Source organism: Syzygium oleosum, unplaced genomic scaffold, assembly GCF_021117445.2.
Source record: "Syzygium oleosum isolate NSW1041296 unplaced genomic scaffold, Sole_v2.1 Sole_v2.06, whole genome shotgun sequence".
In the NCBI taxonomy this organism is placed as follows: Eukaryota; Viridiplantae; Streptophyta; class Magnoliopsida; order Myrtales; family Myrtaceae; genus Syzygium; species Syzygium oleosum.
Window position 1 is genome coordinate 9,652,021 of NW_026607490.1, and position 16,831 is coordinate 9,668,851.

The following is a 16,831-nucleotide window of genomic DNA, read 5'->3' on the forward strand; positions in this document are numbered from 1 at the left end:
TTTATTTCTTCCTTGATCTTCACTCCCACGGTCATATCTTTACCTTTTAACACGTGTAAATGAATTTTCCGCCACGTATTACCATGATTCTGTGCAAAGCTCGTGATCTTGGATTCGTCCACGTCACGTGCAAAGCTCGTGATCTTGGATTCGTCGACGTCACGTGCAAAGCTCGTGATCTTGAACTGGTCCATGTCACATGCAAGGCTCGTGATTTTGAACTTGTTGACACCTCTATGACGTGTCTTGTCGATAATTACCTTAGGTCTTCTTAATGCCTCTGGGCCTGACTTGCGGCCTTTTTCCGATTATCGCCATGTGGGCCGTACTTTATATCTTTTGTAACTTGTAAACGGCCCACTCCCACCAGGGGTAATTTTGGGTGTCAACAGAATCACTTCTGTGATTAAAGCAGCGATGAATAGTGAATGTTTCTCCTCTACTTGCTCATAGATTAGATCATTATAGTTTACCGGGAATGATTTTTATTCATGTTTTATGCTCTCTTTGATCCATCGTGGTAACACGAAGAACATATCAATTCCTTATTTATGCTACTAACAACTTCTTGCATGAACTCAACTGATATAGGACTCCTAACAGTGTAGTTTCCAAAAGCCCAATTCAAATATCCTTGGGTGAATTCACCTACCTTGTGAGTAGCATTGGCACAGCTGAATGTGACCAAGTATGTTGCTTTATGGTTTAGTTTCGAGAAGTCGAGTCTGGTAGGCTTCACTCTGACATACACACCTTGCGGGGGAACAACTGTCACGACGTAAGAGGAAAATGCTTTGCCAACATTAGTCACGGTCCGGGTAAATGTCTGTGGAGGTCCGAGGGCAACTGAAAATGAAGGGTAATTCAGATCCCCCTCCAGAATGCTTGATACTACTGAGCATTTGATTGGTTTGTGAGCAATAATTGAAACTTGCTTGTCTGTGTATCCTAGACCACAGAGATAAGGTATGTAATCGTCGGGTTGAATATCGTACACCAAACCTGGATCGATGGCCTTTCGAGGATTGACATGGTCGGCCCCAACGGCGAAGACATCCGCAGCCTGAAGCCTTTCATCCAGGATGGGTCCTTTCTTGAGGTTCAGTTGTCCAGCAGATGTCATGATGGCGGACTTCATGGCCCCAGGTGTCCAATGAGGATGAGCCCGCTTTACCGAAGCCGCAATTCGGCTGAGGTGAGGGCAAGAAAAGGAAGTGCCAGAATCAACAAAACTACTCCTAATACGCTAAGGATAAAGGCTAGATAAAAGATGTGTTGTGTTGTGTGTTTTTCGAAGTCCCCTCTACGTTGGAAATCCTTGAGTATTTATAAAGCAGCTTGATAACTGTTGACCGAATACTTCTCCTTGATAGTCGTTTTCCACTTCCTTACGTTTCGCGCTTTAACCATTTCCTGACTTGTCGATATTGGTTACGCTCTTTAGGCATCACGTAATAGCTAATTTTCTTCCACGTGTCTCTTTATTTCTTCCTTGGTCTTCACTCCGACGGTCATATCTTTACCTTTTAACACGTGTAAATGAATTTTCTGCCACGTATTACCATGATTCTGTGCAAAGCTCGTGATCTTGGATTCGTCCACGTCACATGCAAAGCTCGTGATCTTGGATTCGTCGACGTCACGTGCAAGGCTCGTGATCTTGAACTGATCGATGTCACATGCAAGGCTCGTGATTTTGAACTTGTTGACACCTTTATGACGTGTCTTGTCGATAATTACCTTAGGTCTTCTTAATGCCTCTGGGCCTGACTTGCGGCCTTTTTCCGATTTTCGCCATGTGGGCCGTACTTTATATCTTTTGTAACTTGTAAACGGCCCACTCCCACCAGGGGTAATTTTGGGTGTCAACAGAATCACTTTCTGTGATTAAAGTAGCGATGAATAGTGAATGTTTCTCCTCTACTTGCTCATAGATTAGATCATTATAGTTTACCGGGAACGATTTTTATTCATGTTTTATGCTCTCTTTGATCCATCGTGGTAACACGAAGAACAGATCAATTCCTTATTTATGTTACTAACAACTTCTTGCATGAACTCAACTGATATAGGACTCCTAACAGTGTAGTTTCCAAAAGCCCACTTCAAATATCCTTGGGTGAATTCACCTACCTTGTGAGTAGCATTGGCACAGCTGAATGTGACCAAGTATGTTGCTTTATGGTTTAGTTTCGAGAAGTCGAGTCTGGTAGGCTTCACTCTGACATACACACCTTGCGGGGGAACAACTGTCACGACGTATGACGAAAATGCTTTGCCAACATTAGTCACGGTCCGGGTAAATGTCTGTGGAGGTCCGAGGGCAACTGAAAATGAAGGGTAATTCAGATCCCCCTCCAGAATGCTTGATACTACTGAGCATTTGATTGGTTTGTGAGCAATAATTGAAACTTGCTTGTCTGTGTATCCTAGACCACAGAGATAAGGTATGTAATCGTCGGGTTGAATATCGTACACCAAACCTAGATCGATGGCCTTTCGAGGATTGACATGGTCGGCCCCAACGGCGAAGACATCCGCAGCCTGAAGCCTTTCATCCAGGATGGGTCCTTTCCCGAGGTTTAGTTGTCCGGCAGATGTCATGATGGCGGACTTCATGGCCCCAGGTGTCCAATGAGGATGAGCTCGCTTTACCAAAGCCGCAATTCGGCTGAGGTGAGGGCAAGAAAAGGAAGTGCCAGAATCAACAAAACTACTCTTAATGCGCTAAGGATAAAGGCTAGATAAAAGATGTGTTGTGTTGTATTTTTTTCGAAGTCCCCTCTACGTTGGAAATCCTTGAGTATTTATAGAGCAGCTTGATAACTGTTGACCGAACACTTCTCCTTGATAGTCGTTTTCCACTTCCTTACATTTCGCGCTTTAACCGTTTCCTGACTTGTCGACATTGCTTACGCTCCATGGGCATCACGTAATAGCTAATTTTCTTCCACGTGTCTCTTTATTTCTTCCTTGGTCTTCACTCCCACGGTCATATCTTTACCTTTTAACATGTGTAAATGAATTTTCCGCCACGTATTACCATGATTCCGTGCAAAGCTCGTGATCTTGGATTTGTCAACGTCACGTGCAAAGCTCGTGATCTTAGATTCGTCGACGTCACGTGCAAGGCTCGTGATCTTGAACTCGTCGATGTCACGTGCAAGGCTCGTGATTTTGAACTTGTTGACACTTCTATGACGTGTCCTGTCGATAATTACCTTAGGTCTTCTTAATGCCTCTAGGCCTGACTTGCGGCCTTTTTCGAATTTTTGCCATGTGGGCCGTACTTTATATCTTTTGTAACTTGTAAACGGCCCACTCCCACCAGGGGTGATTTTGGGTGTCAACAGAATCACTTTTGTGATTAAAGCAGCGATGAATAGTGAATGTTTCTCCTCTACTTGCTCATAGATTAGATCATTAGAGTTTACCGGGCATGATTTTTATTCATGTTTTCTGCTCTCTTTGATCCTTCGTGGTAACACGAAGAACAGATCAATTCCTTATTTATGTTACTAACAACTTCTTGCATGAACTCAACTAATATAGGACTCCTAACAGTGTAGTTTCCAAAAGCCCACTTCAAATATCCTTGGGTGAATTCACCTGCCTTGTGAGTAGCATTGGCACAGCTGAATGTGACCAAGTATGTTGCTTTATGGTTTAGTTTCGAGAAGTCGAGTCTGGTAGGCTTCACTCTGACATACACACCTTGCGGGGGAACAACTGTCACGACGTAAGACGAAAATGCTTTGCCAACATTAGTCACGGTCTTGGTAAATGTCTGTGGAGGTCCGAGGGCAACTGAAAATGAAGGGTAATTCAGATCCCCCTCCAGAATGCTTGATACTACTGAGCATTTGATTGGTTTGTGAGCAATAATTGAAACTTGCTCGCCTGTGTATCCTAGACCACAGAGATAAGGTATGTAATCGTCGGGTTGAATATCGTACACCAAACCTTGATCGATGGCCTTTCGTGGATTGACATGGTCGGCCCCAACGGCGAAGACATCCGCAGCCTGAAGCCTTTCATCCAGGATGGGTCCTTTCCCGAGGTTTAGTTGTCCGGCAGATGTCATGATGGCGGACTTCATGGCCCCAGGTGTCCAATGAGGATGAGCTCGCTTTACCAAAGCCGCAATTCGGCTGAGGTGAGGGCAAGAAAAGGAAGTGCCAGAATCAACAAAACTACTCTTAATGCGCTAAGGATAAAGGCTAGATAAAAGATGTGTTGTGTTGTGCTTTTTTCGAAGTCCCCTCTACGTTGGAAATCCTTGAGTATTTATAGAGCAGCTTGATAACTGTTGACCGAACACTTCTCCTTGATAGTCGTTTTCCACTTCCTTACATTTCGCGCTTTAACCGTTTCCTGACTTGTCGACATTGCTTACGCTCCATGGGCATCACGTAATAGCTAATTTTCTTCCACGTGTCTCTTTATTTCTTCCTTGGTCTTCACTCCCACGGTCATATCTTTACCTTTTAACATGTGTAAATGAATTTTCCGCCACGTATTACCATGATTCCGTGCAAAGCTCGTGATCTTGGATTCGTCAACGTCACGTGCAAAGCTCGTGATCTTAGATTCGTCGACGTCACGTGCAAGGCTCGTGATCTTGAACTCGTCGATGTCACGTGCAAGGCTCGTGATTTTGAACTTGTTGACACTTCTATGACGTGTCCTGTCGATAATTACCTTAGGTCTTCTTAATGCCTCTGGGCCTGACTTGCGGCCTTTTTCGAATTTTTGCCATGTGGGCCGTACTTTATATCTTTTGTAACTTGTAAACGGCCCACTCCCACCAGGGGTGATTTTGGGTGTCAACAGAATCACTTTTGTGATTAAAGCAGCGATGAATAGTGAATGTTTCTCCTCTACTTGCTCATAGATTAGATCATTAGAGTTTACCGGGCATGATTTTTATTCATGTTTTCTGCTCTCTTTGATCCTTCGTGGTAACACGAAGAACAAATCAATTCCTTATTTATGTTACTAACAACTTCTTGCATGAACTCAACTGATATAGGACTCCTAACAGTGTAGTTTCCAAAAGCCCACTTCAAATATCCTTGGGTGAATTCACCTGCCTTGTGAGTAGCATTGGCACAGCTGAATGTGACCAAGTATGTTGCTTTATGGTTTAGTTTCGAGAAGTCGAGTCTGGTAGGCTTCACTCTGACATACACACCTTGCGGGGGAACAACTGTCACGACGTAAGACGAAAATGCTTTGCCAACATTAGTCACGGTCTTGGTAAATGTCTGTGGAGGTCCGAGGGCAACTGAAAATGAAGGGTAATTCAGATCCCCCTCCAGAATGCTTGATACTACTGAGCATTTGATTGGTTTGTGAGCAATAATTGAAACTTGCTCGCCTGTGTATCCTAGACCACAGAGATAAGGTATGTAATCGTCGGGTTGAATATCGTACACCAAACCTTGATCGATGGCCTTTCGTGGATTGACATGGTCGGCCCCAACGGCGAAGACATCCGCAGCTTGAAGCCTTTCATCCATGATGGATCCTTTCCCGAGGTTCAGTTGTCCGGCATATGTCATGATGGCGGACTTCATGGCCCCAGGTGTCCAATGAGGATGAGGCCGCTTTACCAAAGTCGCAATTCTGCTGAGGTGCGGGCAAGAAAAGGAAGTGCCAGAATCAATCTTAAAGACAAGGTGTGGTTCTTTACCCTTTCTCCTAGGAAGCGGTGATGCTGCTAAGACATTGAAACTAGGACCAATAATGTCAGGCTTTAGAATACTCGGGCTAGCCAAGCTTGGGCCTCTTGAAGAGAAGGAGGAAACCACAGGAGTAGTTGGGTTCCCCGTCACTGTTCCTTTGAAAATAATGGTGGCAGAAGGATTTTTCACTGAATTGATGTAGGCTATGATCCTCTCCCCAATAAGATAACTGACTTTTGATGTAGGGAGGACATGTACTTCTTCCTTGATGGTGGATCCCCCAACTTCTCCATTCATCAGGATCATGGCAGACCCACCAGCTTCTTTCACCGTCTGCCCCCGCCATCCATCGAAGCCCCCAACTCCCCGACACAACACAATCTTCCCTTTCACATTGAGGTCTTTGAAGGCTTTTGGGCCACATTGATCCTGTTCCATCCCTGGATATACAAGAGGAAGCAAATTCGAAGGGAATTGAGGTTGGTATAGCGACTCACCATCATATTCTACTCCGTTTCCAAGTTTAAAGGTGGCGACAATGCTTCTATCTGTGCTGCTAGCTCCGACGGTGAGCATCCATGGCGCGTCATTTGATAGGGTGCTCCGTGAAGGCCCTCTGTTCCCGGCAGCGCAACTCACAAAGATCCCCTTCTGGATTGCAGCAAATGTGCCGATAGCAATGGGATCCTCGAAAAACGAATACAAGTTAGTCTCCTTACTTCCAAGTGATATAGAAAGTACGTCGACGATCCGTCTAAGACAGCAGCATCAAGTCCCACTAATAGGTCTGCACTGGAACAACTTGATGGATGGCACGCCTTATAAATGGCCAGGTGTGATTTTGGTGCCGTGCCAACAGCTGTGCCCCTAGCACTCCGGAGCATGTCAGCAGGCTCCACAAAAGTGCCCGCAGCTATGCTAGCTGTCATAGTCCCATGCCCGAGATCATCCATTGGCGAAGAGCTGTGAAAGGCCCTTGAGCCAATCAATTTGTTATTGCATTCATCGGGCTTAAAATCACACTCCCCTTTCCATTTTACCGGTGGAGGCGGCATTTCGCTATCATTGAACGAAGGGTGGCGAGGCCATACTCCTGAGTCCATCACACCAGTGATGATGCCTTTCCCTTGATTCAAACCCTCGGAGTGTTCCGGCTGTTGAGGAAAACTCCTATTGATTTTGAAATTGACAAAACCTTCCATGTTATTGTAAATCTGATACTTATTCTGAACTATTTTATTCCAGATATGTATATATATTCTGAAAGCTCAGAAGGAAGTTTTTCAGACTTTACAAGCTGGCAAAATAAGAAGTTCATATCTTATTAAAGACCCACATAATTTTAGTTCTGAGACGCAGGCGCAAAAATTATTCAGACGCAGACACAAAAATTATTTAGACGCAGACGTAGACGCGGAAATTATTCAGATGCAGACGCAGAAATTATTCAGACGCAAACGCAGAACTCAGAATGAAAAATAATAGCTAGTGATCTGGTATGGATTTCACAGAAGGAAAGTTTTGATTGTCTCAATCTCAATCAAATTGATTGACAATCAAACATTATGACAAGTATGCATTACAACGGATAAAGATCTACTTATGGAAACTAAGATTCTGATTGTATGGGCGATCAGAATCAGCAAGATTCAGAATTTGTCATCCAACGGCTACTCAATCCTTTTTATACAAATCTGTCCAAGGTGAAGATTAGAAGATGATCCTCTGAAAGCTGTCCAACGGCTAGTTTGGAAGTAGAGGAGTATTTAAGGAGATCAACGAGCAGCAGAAGGAAGAACAGAATCAAGAATCAACAAGTCCAAAGTCTGAGCATACTCCGATCATTTCTCTTGTCTTTCTGAGCCAAAAATTAAGATCTTGAGGGATACTTTGTAAGAGTGATTATGTGAGATAGAGAGTCCTATCATACACAAGAGTGCTGTCACTCAGAATCTATAATTCCTCTTGATTACATAGTGAAATTCAGCCGGTAGGCTGTCAGCGTGGTAGAGTGGACGTAGGCTTGCTATAAGCCGAACCACTATAAACTTGTGTGCAGTTTTTCTATCCCTTTATCTCTTAATTTACATACTGCACATCAAGAGCACTGTCTATATAATCTGACTTGAATCTGAAGTTTATTTAGACTCAACTGTATCTTTCATTTCCGCATAAATTGATAAAAATTGTTTAAGATCACCTATTCACCCCCCCTCTAAATGATCCTTGCTAGCTACATCAATTGGTATCAGAGCAGGAAGCTCATTTATTGAAGTATTTTATTTCTAAGCTAACGATCTATATGGCTAGCTTGAGTGGTCCAGGGCTCATTGAAGGATAGAGCAACAACAGACCACCATATTTCGATGGCAAGGAATATAATGTCCGGAAGAATAAGATGAAGGCATTCATAAAGTCAATTGATCACATGCAATGGGATGTCATCATCAGAGGATTCAAAAGAAAAGGCAGACGGAAGCAAAGCAGCAGATCCTCCATTATCTCAAACTGAGATATCTAAAAGAGAAGCTTTAGATTCCAAAGCAATTTATTCTTTCTATTGTGCCTTATTACCTATTGAATATATAAAATTGCTTCTTGTGAATCAGCCAAGGAAATCTGAGATACTCTCCACACTACTTATGAAGGAACAGATCGAGCCAAGGAAACTCAAATCAATCTTTTGCTTGGTCAATATGAATCCTTCAAAATGAAGCCTAGAGAATCAATAGCTGATATGTATGATAGGTTTGCTGACATAGTAAACGGTCTTGTATATCAAGGACAACCAGTCTCAGATGCGATGAAAGTCAACAAACTACTGAGAGGACTGACAAAGCAGTGGGATAATATCAAAACATCTCTTCGAGAGACATAAAGGATCAAGCCTCTATCAGTGAATGAGTTAATTTGAACTCTTCAATCATATGAGACTGAGCAATGGAATGAGGAGAATGAATCCAGAGGTAATAAGTCAATTGTATTAAAAACTAACATTGATTCTGATGCAGATTCTGAAGATGAAGATGTTGACGATGAAGAACTAGCTCTCTTCATAAAGAAGTATAAGAAGATGAAAATCAAAGGAAGAAACCTCAAAGCGAAGAAGCCTTTTGAGAAGAATAAGTCTCTCGATGAAACAGAAAAATCAAAGGATGTAATATGATTTCACTGTAGGAAACGTGGACATATCAAGCCAAATTGTCCACTTCTGAAAAAGAAGACCAAATTTGAGAAAGCAAAGAAGGCCTTAAAAGCAGAAACCTGGAGTGATACAGAGTGCGAAGACAGTGATGAAGATATCTCAAATTTCTGTCTAATGGCTAAGTCAGACTCAGACTCAGATTCAGATTCTGATCCTAAAGTGGAATTTGAGGTAAAGCATTCTGAAATGCCTATTGAAGTATCAAATTACATTGATGAATAATGCTTTGAATTGAAGACTGCTCTTAAAAGAATCTCTTCTTTGAAAAAGGAAAATTCATCACTGAGGCAACAGGATGTTTCACAAAAAGAAAAAATCGATTTCCTTCAAAAAGAATTTCATCAAGTCAAGGAAAGTCGAAATTTTCTTTCCAAAGAAAATGCTGTTTTAAAAAAGGAAGTTTCAGAAATTACTTCCAAATTTTCAAAAGGTTCAGAAACCTTGAAGCATATCCTTTCTATCAAAATTCCTAACTACAACAAATCTGGTCTTGGATTTGTAAAGGAAAGTGATAGCTTAATTGATTTTCCAAAGGTTAAGGAGAGATTAAGACAAAGACCTCTTCAACAAGCTTATAAAAATTATTTCAAAAGGAATTTTATCAAACCTGTTGGCCGAAGTGCTCTTAAGTGCTCAAAATGTGGAGATCCACAACATTTTGAGAATGAATATCCTAAGGTCTGGAGACCTATTCGAAGAGACTTTGTTAAGACAACCTATATTAATGCTCAAGGACCCAAACAAATTTGGGTACCAAAGAAAACTTGAGATGTTGTGACTTTTGCAGGTTACCACAAAGAGAAAAAGAAAGTGGTACCTAGACAGTAGATGTTCTAGACACATGACAGGAGATCCAAGCATATTTGTTGAACTACAAAGTCTGAATGGTGGAAAAGTTTCCTTTGGAGGAAATAACAAAGGAAAAATAGTTGGCAAAGGAACGGTTGAAATTGGAGGACTTACAATAAATGATGTTTCATTGGTAAAAGGACTCAACTACAACTTGATAAGCATAAGCCAACCATGTGATACAGGTTTCAGAATCAATTTTCAAGAAGATACATGCTCAGGAACAAGCAAAGATTCTTCTCAAACATTCACAGGAAGAAGACATGGTAATATTTATCTTCTAGATGTCAATCCAAACTCCACTCATTGCTTGATCTCAATCAAAGAGGATGAAGATCTATGGCACAGAAGATTGGGGCATATCAGTATGAAACAAATCTCAAAGATCTCAAACAAGAAATTGGTTCGAGGTCTGCTAGATCTGAAATAAAAGAAAACAGAGTTATGCAATGCCTGCACTCTAGGAAAATAAGTAAGAAGCTCTTTTAAGTCTATACATCATGTTTCCACTAATCGTGCTTTGCAGCTTCTTCATATGGATCTATTTGAACCAACCAGAACACAAAGTATTGGTGGTAAGAAATATTGTTTAGTTATTGTTGATGACTTCACAAGATTTACTTGGGTGTTCTTCCTTACTCATAAAAATGAAGCATTTTCATATTTTTCAAAATTTACAAAAAGAATTCAAAATGAAAAGGGCTATACCATTTCCTGCATTAAAACTGATCATGGGGGAGAATTTGAAAATCAAAGTTTTTCAGATTTTTGTGAGGAAAATGGCTTTCAGCATAATTTTTCAACTCCTTATACACCAGAACAAAATGGTGTTGTAGAGAGGAAAAATCGTTATTTGCAAGAAATGGCAAGAACTCTGTTAATTGAAAGTAAGATTCCTTTTCATTTCTGGGCAAATGCAATTTTTATAGCATGTTATATCATTAATAGAGCTTTTCTCAAATCCATTCTTGAGAAAACCCCCTATGAGCTTTACAAAGGTAGAAAGCTCAATATTTCATATTTTCGTGTGGTTGGTTGTAAATGTTTTATACTAAAAAATCCAAATGATCGCTTTGACAAGTTTGATGAGAAAGCAGATGAAGGATTCTTCCTTGGATATTCTACTACAAGTAAAGCATATAGAGTCTTCAATAAGAATTCTCAGACTGTGGAAGAAACAATGAATGTAAGGTTTGATGAAATATTCAGACTCACAAAGATGAATCTAAACTATCTTCCAACATTCAAGAGTTATCAGAAGCTCAACAAGAATCTCCAAAGATCGTCGAATCCGTAGAAGAGGGAAAAAAAGATACAATCCAGACTCAATCAGAACCTTCAGAGTCTAATGATATTCAGAAGGAAAAATTTGACAGAAACTGGAAACATAAATCCAGTCATCCGAAGAACCTTATCATTGGAGAAATAGAAGATGATATCAAGACTAAATCTAAACACAAGGAGAACATCAACAACTTGGCATTGATATCAGAAATAGAACCAAAAGAAGTTGGTGAAGCATTATCAGATGAAAGCTAGATCGAAGCTATGCAGGAGGAACTTCAGCAGTTCAGAATCAATAAAGTATGGGAGCTTGTACCAAGACCCAAAAATCATCCAGTAATTAGAACAAAATGGGTATTCAGAAACAAACTGGATGACAAAGGGAAAGTCACAAGAAACAAAGCAAGACTGGTAGCAAAAGGCTATTCTCAAGAAGAAGGCATAGATTATGATGAAACATATGCACCAGTTGCCAGGTTAGAAGCCATTAGGCTACTATTAGCTTATGCTTGTTTCCATAACTTTAAATTGTTTCAGATGGACGTGAAAAGTGCCTTCCTGAATGGATATATCAAAGAAGAAGTATATGCGGAACAACCACCTGGCTTCGAATAACTAAGGAAGACTGATTATATCTATAAACTCAAAAAGGCCCTTTATGGTCTGAAACAAGCACCCCGTGCTTGGTATGAGAGGTTAAGTAACTTCCTTCTGCAAAATGACTTCACCAAAGGTAAGGTTGATACAACTTTATTCATTAAGAGAAAAGGTAAGGATTTTTTACTTGTTCAAATTTATGTTGATGATATCATCTTTGGATCCTCTAACAAACTGCTTTGCAAAGAATTTTCTAAGAATATGCAGAATGAGTTCGAGATGAGTATGATGGGCGAACTAACATTCTTTCTTGGCTTACAAGTGAAACAAACCAAAGATGATACATTCATTTGCCAAGAGAAGTTTGCAAAGGAGATTGTCAAGAAGTTTGGATTGCAAAATTGCAAGAAAACAGACATTCCCATGTCTCAATCATCCAAACTGGACAAAGATGAAAATGGTAAAAAGGTTGATCAGAAGGTTTATAGAAGCATGATAGGTTCATTATTGTATCTTACTGCATCTAGACCTGACATATTGTTTAGTGTATTATTGTGTGCAAGATTTCAATCTGACCCAAGGGAATCACATTTTTCTGCAGTAAAGAGGATAATCAAATACATTGGAACTTATCCAATGTTAGGTCTTTGGTATTCCAAAGATTCAGATTTTACTCTTACTGGTTATTCTGATGCTGATTTAGCTGGATGTAAAGTAGACAGGAAAAGTACTATAGGTACATGTCAACTACTTGGAAACATGTTGGTATCCCGGTACTCAAAGAAGTAAAATACAGTTGCACTTTCTACAGCAGAAGCAGAATATGTAGCTTTGGGAAGTTGCTGTGCACAGATCCTATGTAAATATGACAACACAAGTACTATTAATCTGACCAAGAACCCAATTCTTCATTCACGTGCTAAGCATATTGAAATCAAGCATCACTTCATTCGAGATCATATTCAAAATACTGATGTAAATATGCAATTCATTGATTCTAAGAATCAATTAGCTGATATATTCACAAAACCTCTTGATAAGTCTTCATTTGCATATATTAGAAATAAACTGTGCATTACTTATCCATTTTCTTAAAGTATCCGTTAGACAGGAATTTTTCAGACTCAAATGCTCTCAGTCTGAATGTCCTTTTCAGACTCACAAAGAAAGGTACGTCCTTAATTCAAATTTTGGCGAGTATATTTTTGGCATTTCTGGCAGGATATTTTCATATTTGTTACTTTCGGAAGCAAATCAGGTATGTATTCTAATTTATCTGATTAATTGTGCTTAATATATTGTTATGATATTGTCGTGATTGTTTGTGCTTCAAAAAGTATATTTCCTTCCTACATATTTGGGTTCACTTATTATATTTTCTAAAAGTGGTTTTATTTCCACATACTGTCCTTCTCGTTTTTTAAACTGTCCTTCTCTTTTCTAAAACCCTATCTGTACGAACCTTTTTCACTCCCGACCTTCGCAATACTCAGAGTCTACTCCTTTTCCTTCTCCAAGATCAAATCTTTCTGCTCTAGAAGTGATCAAAATGCCTTTCAAAAGACGATATTCGCGTATTCTCAACCAAGATTCCACGTCTTCAGCACCGGCAGAGTTCATGGAAATTTCAAACACAGAATCGGACCAACAACAAGACCTTTCAGAAGCGACACCACCACAATGATCGTCACCACCCAAAACCATCGGTAAAACTAATTTTCGCTTCAATAGCATTAAACTCGTGTGGAATGCTTATCAAAGGTTGAAAAGAAGTAATACTTATGCATCGGTCCTTCGTGAATGTACGAAAGACAACGGCTTTCTCTCTGAAGCAAGTTTTATGCAAAGTTATTCTTAGTTTTGTACTAAAACTGATCACGATCAGGCCAGCACTACTCCAAAAGAGCCTACTTCCAGAAAGGGAAAGGAGAAAGTCGGAGAATCATCCATTCCCTCTGACAAGAAATTCGTTCAAATAAGCCATAAGTCTACCAGTGCATCCAAATTTGTAATTCCTGATGATGATGCTCGATTCTTTAATATTTTTGAAATGAAGATTGGAATTGGATATGGTGTGCAAGGTACTGGAGGTTTATTCAGAAGTACTGAGCACAATGTCTACTATAAGTTATTACTTGCTCGAGGGGTTATGAACCATCGAACTGTGGATTTCGACTACCTTGAAAAGGCTGGCATCTCAGTGAAACATCTGTTTGAGAAATTGGGGATTTATGAATTTTGTCTGCAATCTGCCAATGTATATGTTGAACTGACTGCCTATTTTTATTCTAATCTTTCAATTTTGTCACCAAACTGGTTTCAATTCACTGTTGGTGATAAAAAGTTCGATTTGAAAGTGGAAGAGCTGGCGTTGATAATTGGAGCAAAAAATTACAAGTTTACTCCATTGGAAGTGAGCCTAGAAGACGCTTCCAAAGCGGCTTCAGAAAATCAAAATTTTGCTTAAGGCTCTAAACGTCATATTTCCTATTCTGATTTGACCAGAAGATCTGTGATCTTACATAAGATCATCATCAACTGCTTGAAACCTAAAGCAGCCTCCAAAACTGACTTATCCAATTCAGAAATCAAGCAGAAGGACAAGGGACAACTTCCATATGGTGCTCTCATCTCTCGAATTTTTATGTTCTTAAAGATATCTATTCCTACCGAGATGAGCAAAAACCTCGTACCTTGTATGTTTGTTGGAGAAAAATTGCTTACCAAGATGAAGCAGTTTGATGATATAAGGGAAAGAGTAAGCACAGCAAGAGGAAAGGATGCTCAACCTTCAGAGGCACAATCTGTTGGGAAGACAAGTGATAAAGAGAAAGGGCAAAGAAAAAGAACAGGAACAGCAAGCAAGCAGACTGACTCTTCCAGCCCACTCAAGGTGTAGAGGAAGAAAAGAAGAATTCTTCTGCAAGATGAAAATGATGTAGCAGAGCACCTTGAAACAGGACATACTGATCGTCCAGAACATGTTTCCAAACCAACTTCAAAGGTTTCAGAATCAGTTCCTGAAGAACATGTTTCCGTAGACCATGCACCTTTTCAGAGGGAGATTCCACCAGAAGCAGTAACTGGGTTCGATCAGTCTGAACAAACCAATGTCCAAGAACAGCCCTCAGAAAATCAGACCATTCTTATTCTTCTGCTCGAAATCAAAGATAAGCAAACTGCACTTGAACAAGACGTAAAGAATCTACAGAAAATTATTAAGGAAAACTACAAGACTCAACATCTTCAGGCAGCAAAAGACAAAGCAGAACTTGAGGAAGCTATTGCTCTGTGCTCAACCAACATGGACAAAGCTATGGGTCAATGCTCTTCGAAGATTGAGGAAGCTGTCTCCATTTTGGAAAACTTTCAACTCATTCGAACCCTATCCAAGAAATAGCCTGCTTTTTATCCTTTCTTCTCTAAAAACCATCTCTTTCTGAATTGGTCCTGTAATATTTTTTCACAATTCCTTTTGTTAGATTGTTTGGATGATTTATATCAATGCTTTATTTTATCTATTATTATTTTTGCTGATGACAAAAAGGGGGAGAAATTATATGCAGATTTGCCATACTAACATTAATACGCAGATCATATGCAGGTTATATACAAAGGAAGAAAAAGACACAGATCTCAATAGAGTTTGCTCTTTCAATTTCAATCCGTGCTTCATTCGCTTAATATGCTTATTTATTTCAAATTAATTTCAAATTGATTCAATCTGTAAGGAAGTTTTGTCACCATCAAAAAGGGGAGAGATTGTTGAGGAAAACTCCTATTGATTTTGAAGTTGACAAAACCTTCCATGTTATTGTAAATCTGATACTTATTCTGAACTATTTTATTCCAAGTATGTATATATATTCTGGAAGCTCAGAAGGAAGTTTTTTAGACTTTACAAGCTGGCAAAATAAGAAGTTCATATCTTATTGAAAACCCACATAATCTTAGTTCTGAGATGCAGACGCAGAAATTATTCAGACGTAGATACAGACGCGGAAATTATTCAGATGCAGACGCGGAACTCAGAACGAAAAATAACAGCTAGTGATCTGGTATGGATTTCATAGAAGGAAAGTTTTGATTGCCTCAATCTCAATCAAATTGATTGACAATCAAATAGTACGACAAGTATGCATTACAACAGATAAAGCTCTACTTATGGAAACCAAGATTCTGATTGTATGGGCGATCAGAATCAGCGGGATTCAAAATCTGTCATCCAACGGCTACTCAATCCTTTTTACACAAATCTATCCAAGGTGAAGATTAGAAGATGATCCTCTGAAAGCTGTCCAACGGCTAGTTTGGAAGTAGAGGAGTATTTAAGGAGATCAACGAGCAGCAGAAGGAAGAACAGAATCAAGAATCAACAAGTCCAAAGTCTGAGCATACTCCGATCATTTCTCTTGTCTTTCTGAGCCAAAAATTAATATCTTGAGGGATACTTTGTAAGAGTGATTGTGTGAGATAGAGAGTTCTATCATACACAAGAGTGCTGTCACTCAGAATCTGTAATTCCTCTTGATTACATAGTGAAATCCAGCCGGTAGGCTGTCAGCGTGGGAGAGTGGACGTAGGCTTGCTATAAGCCGAACCACTATAAACTTGTGTGCAGTTTTTCTATCCCTTATCTCTTAATTTACATACTGAACATCAAGAGCATTGTCTATATAATCTGACTTGAATCTGAAATTTATTCAGACTCAACTGTGATCTTTCATTTCCGCATAAATTGATAAAAATTGTTTAAGATCACCTATTCACCCCCCCCCCTCTAAGTGATCCTTGCTAGCTACATCACCGGCCGCTGCGGTAAGCTTAAGAAGGCGGGACTATGTGTTGTTTGGAGTTCATACATCTTGTCCAGGTGAGCTGTGAGGAATCCCTTTTTGGTTTTCATCACAGTGACTTCACTTGGTGTGAGTCTCGCTGCGAAACCGATCGTGACCCATCGGTAGGTGTAGAGAATACGCGTTGGATTCTCTGAATTGGTAGAGTAGTTCTCAGACAAAAAGGAATGGTACCACGACATAAGATCTTCCCCGTCAAGAAGGTCTTGGCCATCTGGCCGTATCAAATGGACAATGTAAGTTTGAAGGTTGTCTGCCAGTTGAGTCCGAAATGACAGGAGATTGGCAAGAAAAAAATTGACATTTGACAGGAGGAACAAGAGGAAGAGGAAAAGGCTAGGGAGGGCAGCCAT

General features: G+C 40.0%; 1 pseudogene; it reads right to left on the reverse strand.

Annotated features, from left to right (window-relative positions):
• Positions 1-496: 496 nt before the first annotated feature.
• Positions 497-16,831, reverse strand: LOC130138499 (subtilisin-like protease 4; annotated as a pseudogene).